At 37.7% G+C, this 6,045-nt stretch overlaps 1 non-coding gene across 1 annotated transcript; it reads left to right on the plus strand.

Moving 5' to 3' along the window:
- The first annotated feature begins 2,122 nt into the window (after nt 1-2,122).
- Nucleotides 2,123-2,226, plus strand: LOC112764093 (small nucleolar RNA R71). The gene has a single exon (XR_003182997.1). It is a non-coding gene; the product is annotated as a small nucleolar RNA R71 (small nucleolar RNA).
- Nucleotides 2,227-6,045: the final 3,819 nt, after the last annotated feature.

Consider the following 6,045-nt stretch of genomic DNA (forward strand, 5'->3'; position numbering starts at 1 on the left):
TCCTGGGCGTTAAACGCCCATGTGATGCTTGATTCTGGCGTTGAACGCCAGTTTCAAGCTTGTTTCTGGCGTTCAGCGCCAGATTGTCCTCTGCGTGCGCATCCTGGCGTTAAACGCCAGGATGTTGCTTGTTTTGGGCGTTCAGCGCCAGGAAGATGCTCTGTTCTGGCGCTGAACGCTGGCCAGATGCATCTTCTGGGCGCTGAACGCCGGCCCGTGCGTCCTCCAGGGTGAAAAATTTTTTTCTTCTGTTTTTGACTCTGTTTTTAATTTTTTTTGATTTTTTCGTGACTCCTCATGATCATGTACCTAATTAAACATAAAAATAACAAAGAAACAAAATAAAATAAAATTAGATAAATAAAATTGGGTTGCCTCCCAACAAGCGCTTCTTTAATGTCAATAGCTTGACAGTGGCTCTCATGGAGCCACAGAGTGATCAAGTCAATGTTGTCTAGTCCCAACACCAAACTTAGAGTTTGGATATGGGGTTTGAACACCAAACTTAGAGTTTGGTTGTGGCTTCACAACACCAAACTTAGAGTTTGACTGTGTGGGCTCTTCTTGACCTTGAACTGAGAGAAGCTCTTCATGCTTACTCTCTTTTGTCACAGAGGGATGGCCATGTGCTTGAAACACAAGGTATTCCCCATTCAGTTGAAGGACTAACTCTCCTCTGTTGACATCTATCACAGCTTCTGCTGTGGCTAGGAAAGGTCTTCCTAGGATGATGCATTCATCATCTTCCTTCCTAGTATCTAGGATTATGAAATCAGCAGGGATGTAAAAGTTTTCAACTTTTACTAGTACGTCCTCTACTATCCCATGAGCTTCTCTCATGGATTTATCTGCCAATTGTAATGAGAACAAGGCAGGTTGTACCTCAATGATTCCTAGCTTCTCCATTACAGAGAGTGGCATAAGGTTTATCCCTGACCCAAGATCACACAGAGCTTTTTCAAAGCTCATGGTGCCAATGGTGCAAGGTATTAAGAACTTGCCAGGATCTTGTCTCTTTTGAGGTAGAGTTTCCTGAACCCAAGTATCCAAATCACTAATGAGCAAGGGAGGTTCACTTTCCCAAGTCTCATTACCAAATAGCTTGGCATTCAGCTTCATGATAGCTCCTAAGTATTGAGCAACTTGCTCTCCAGTCACATCTTCATCCTCTTCAGAGGATGAATAATAGTCAGAGCTCATGAATGGCAGAAGGAGATTTAGTGGAATCTCTATGGTCTCTGTATGAGCCTCAGATTCCTCAAGATCCTTATTAGGAAGCTCCTTCTTGCTTGGAGGACGTCCCAGGAGGTCTTCCTCACTGGGATTTTCGTCCTCCTCCTCCTTTGTGCATTCGGCCATGTTGACTAAGTCAATGGCTTTGCACTCTCCTTTTGGATTCTCTTCTGTATTACTTGGGAGAATACTGGGAGGAGTTTCAATAACTTTCTTACTCAGCTGGCCTACTTGTGCCTCTAAATTTCTAATGGAGGATCTTGTTTCATTCATGAAACTGAAAGTGGCTTTTGACAGATCAGAGACTATATTGGCTGAATTAGAATTATTTTGTTCAGAGTTCTCTGTCTGTTGCTGAGAAGATGATGGATATGGCTTACTATTATTCAGCCTATTGCGTCCACCATTGTTAAAACCTTGTTGAGGTTTTTGTTGATCCTTCCATGAGAAATTTGGATGATTTCTCCATGATGAGTTATAGGTGTTTCCATAAGGTTCACCTAAGTAATTAACCTCTGCCATGGCAGGGTTCTCAGGATCATAAGCTTCTTCAGAAGCTACCTCTCTAGTACTGTTGGATGCATGTTGCAATCCATTCAAATTTTGAGAGATCATGTTGACCTGTTGAGTCAACACTTTGTTCTGAGCCAGTATGGCATTCAGAGCATCAATTTCAAGAACTCCTTTCTTCTGAGGGACCCCATTATTCACGGAATTCCTCTCAGAGGTGTACATGAACTGGTTGTTAGCAACCATGTCAATGAGTTCTTGAGCCTCTTCAGGCGTTTTCTTCAGGTGAATAGATCCACCTGCAGAATGGTCCAAGGACATTTTCGAAAATTCAGAGAGACCATAATAGAAGATATCTAATAGGGTCCATTCTGAAAACATGTCAGATGGACATCTCTTGGTCAGCTGCTTGTATCTCTCCCAAGCTTCATAGAGGGATTCACCATCTTTTTGTTTGAAGGTTTGAACATCCACTCTCAGCTTGCTCAGCTTTTGAGGAGGAAAGAATTTATCCAAGAAGGCAGTGACCAGCTTATCCCAGGAGTCCAGGCTATCCTTAGGTTGAGAATCCAACCATATTCTAGCTCTGTCTCTTACAGCAAAAGGGAAAAGCATGAGTCTGTAGACTTCAGGATTAACTCCATTCGTCTTTACAGTATCACAGACTTGCAAGAACTCAGTTAAGAACTGATAAGGATCTTCAGATGGAAGTCCATAAAACTTGCAGTTTTGTTGCATTAAAGCAACTAGTTGAGGCTTAAGCTCAAAGTTATTGGCTCCAATGGCAGGAATGGAGATGCTTCTTCCATCAAACTTGGATGTTGGTTTTGTGAAGTCACCAAGCATTCTCCTTACATTATTATCATTATTATTTGCGTCTGCCATGTCCTTCTCCTGTTTGAAAATTTCTGAAAGGTTGTTTCTGGATTGTTGTAATTTAGCTTCTCTTAATTTTCTCTTCAGAGTCCTTTCAGGTTCTGGATCAGCTTCAACAAGAGTGCCTTTATCCTTGTTCCTGCTCATAAGAAAGAGAAGAAAACAAGAAAAGAAAAAGGAATCCTCTATGTCACAGTATAGAGATTCCTTTATGTTAGTAGAAGAAGATAGGGGTATAAGAAAGAAGAAGGATGGATCTGTAGATGAAGAGAGGTGAAGAGAAGTGTTAGTAATTAAATAATTAAATAGAAGAAGAAAAGAGAGGGAGAAGAATTCGAAAATAATTTTTGAAAAAGGGTTAGTGATTTTCGAAAATTAGAGATAAAACATAATTAAAATTAAAATTTAAAACAAAAAGAATTTTTTTGAAAAAGAGAGGGAGAATTTTCGAAAATTAGAGAGGGAAAAGTAGTTAGGTGGTTTTGAAAAAGATAAGAAACAAACAAAGAGTTAGTTAGTTGATTTGAAAAAGATTTGAAATCAAATTTTGAAAAAAAGATAAGAAGATAAGAAGTTAGATAAGATATTTTGAAATCAAATTTTGAAAAAGATAAAATTTTGAAAAAGATAAGATAAAAGATAAAATAAGAGTTTTAAGAAAAAGATATTTTGAAAAAGATTTAATTTTAAAATTGACTTAACTAACAAGAAACTACAAGATAAGATTCTAGAACTTAAAGATTGAACCTTTCTTAACAAGAAAGTAACAAACTTCAAATTTTTGAACCAATCACATTAATTGTTAGCTAATTTTTCGAAAATTGGATAAAAAGATAAGAAAAAGATTTTGAAAATATTTTGAAAAATAATTTTGAAATTTTCGAAAATTATAAAAAAAATGAAAAAGATATGATTTTTGAAAAAGATTTTGAAAAGATAAGATTTTTAAAATTGAAATTTTGACTTGACTTGTAAGAAACAACTAATTTTAAAAATTTTTGACCAAGTCAACCCAAAATTTCGAAATTTTGGAGGAAAATAAGGAAAAGATATTTTTGATTTTTAAATTTTTAAAGAAAAACACAAAAAATGATCCAAAACATGAAAATTTTGGATCAAGACACAAAATGCATGCAAGAATGCTATGAATGTCAAGATGAACATCAAGAACACTATGAAGATCATGATGAACATCAAGAACATAATTTTGAAAATTTTTTGATGCAAATAAAACATGCAAGACACCAAACTTAGAAATCTTTAATGCATGAAAAATATGAATGCAAAAATGCACATGAAAAACAACAAACAACACAAAACAAGAAATCATCAAGATCAAACAAGAAGACTTGTCAAGAACAACTTGAAGATCATGAAGAACACTATGAATGCATGAGATTTTCGAAAAATGTAAGAAAAAATTTTAAAAGCATGCAATTGACACCAAACTTAAAAATTAACACAAGACTCAAACAAGAAACACAAAATATTTTTGATTTTTATGATTTTCTAATTTTTTTTGTATTTTTATTGATTTTTTTCGAAAATAAAGTTTAGAAAAACGAAAAATAAAAAGAAAAAATTTTTGAAAAAGATTTTTGAAAAGAAAATTACCTAATCTGGGCAACAAGATGAACCGTCAGTTGTCCATACTCGAACAATCCCCGGCAACGGCGCCAAAAACTTGGTGGACGAAATTGTGATCACTTGTTCTTTTTACTTGTAGGATGTATACTCTGAGGGCATTGTTTATTTTCACAACTCCATTCAACTAACCAGCAAGTGTACTGGGTCGTCCAAGTAATAAACCTTACGTGAGTAAGGGTCGAATCCACAGAGATTATTGGTATGAAGCAAGCTATGGTCACCTTGCAAATCTCAGTTAGGCAGATTAAAATGGGTTATGGATTTAGAAAATAAAAATAATGAAAGGGATAAAGATACTTATGCAGATTCATTGGTGGGAATTTCAGATAAGCGGATGGAGATGCTGTAGAGCTCTTGGACGCCTGCTCTCCTACTGCTCCTATTCAATCCTTCTTACTCCTTTCCATGGCAAGCTTTGTATAGGGGTTCACCATCAACTGTGGCTACTTTCATTCCTCACGGGGAAATAACCTGTGCGGCTGTCACTCGCACAGCTAACCAGTCTGGAGGCATCACCCATGGCTGATGGCTACATCCCATCCTCGCAGTGAAAACTATGCTAACATACTCTGTCACAGTACGGCTAATCACCGGTTGGTTCCCGCTCCTACTGGAATAGAATCCCTCTTTTGCGTCTGTCACCAACGCCCAGCAGGTTAAAGTTTGAAGCACGTCACAGTCATTCATTACCGGAATCCTACTCGGAATACCACAGACAAGGTGAGACTTTCCGGATTCCCAGGATCCTACTCGAAATACCACAGACAAGGTGAGACTTTCCGGATCCTCATAAATGCCGCCATCTATCTAGCTTATACCACGAAGATTCTGTTGGGGAATCTAAGAGATACGCATTCAAGCTCTGTTGCATGTAGAACGGACATGGTTGTCAATCACGCGCATTCATAAGTGAGAATGATAATGAGGGTAATTTGACTCATCACATTCATCATGTTCTTGGGTACGAATGAATATCTTGGAATAAGAATAAGAGATATTTGAATAAAAGAAGATAGAATTTCATTAATACTTGAGGTACAGCAGAGCTCCACACCCTTAATCTATGGTGTGCAGAAACTCCACCGTTGAAAATACATAAGCAAAGAGTTCAGGCATGGCCGAATGGCCAGCCTCTCTAACGTGATCAATGATCTCCTAAGATGAAGAATAAAACAAAACTGAGACCAAAGATGTCTAATACAATAGATAAATGTCCTATATATACTAGACTAGCTACTAGGGTTTACATGAGTAAGTAATTGATGCATAAATCCACTTCCGGGGCCCACTTGGTGTATGCTTGGGCTGAGCTTAATCATTCCACGAGCTAAGGCATATCTTGGCGTTGAACTCTGAGTTATGACGTGTTTTGGGCGTTCAACTCCGGATCATGACGTTTTTCTGGCGTTTAACTCCAGACAGCAGCGTGTACTTGGCGTTCAACGCCAAGTTACGTCGTTATTCTTCGAATAAAGTATGGACTATTATATATTTCTGGAAAGCCCTGGATGTCTACTTTCCAACGCCGTTGAGAGCGCGCCAATTGGAGTTCTGTAGCTCCAGAAAATCCATTTCGAGTGCAGGGAGGTCAGAATCCAACAGCATCAGCAGTCCTTTTGTCAGCCTTCTTCAGAGTTTTGCTCAAATCCCTCAATTTCAGTCAGAATTTACCTGAAATCACAGAAAAACACACAAACTCATAGTAAAGTCCAGAAATGTGAATTTAACATAAAAACTAATGAAAACATCCCTAAAAGTAGCTTAAACTTACTAAAAACT

The sequence above is a fragment of the Arachis hypogaea genome, chromosome 2 (assembly GCF_003086295.3).
Source record: "Arachis hypogaea cultivar Tifrunner chromosome 2, arahy.Tifrunner.gnm2.J5K5, whole genome shotgun sequence".
Lineage (NCBI taxonomy): Eukaryota > Viridiplantae > Streptophyta > Magnoliopsida > Fabales > Fabaceae > Arachis > Arachis hypogaea.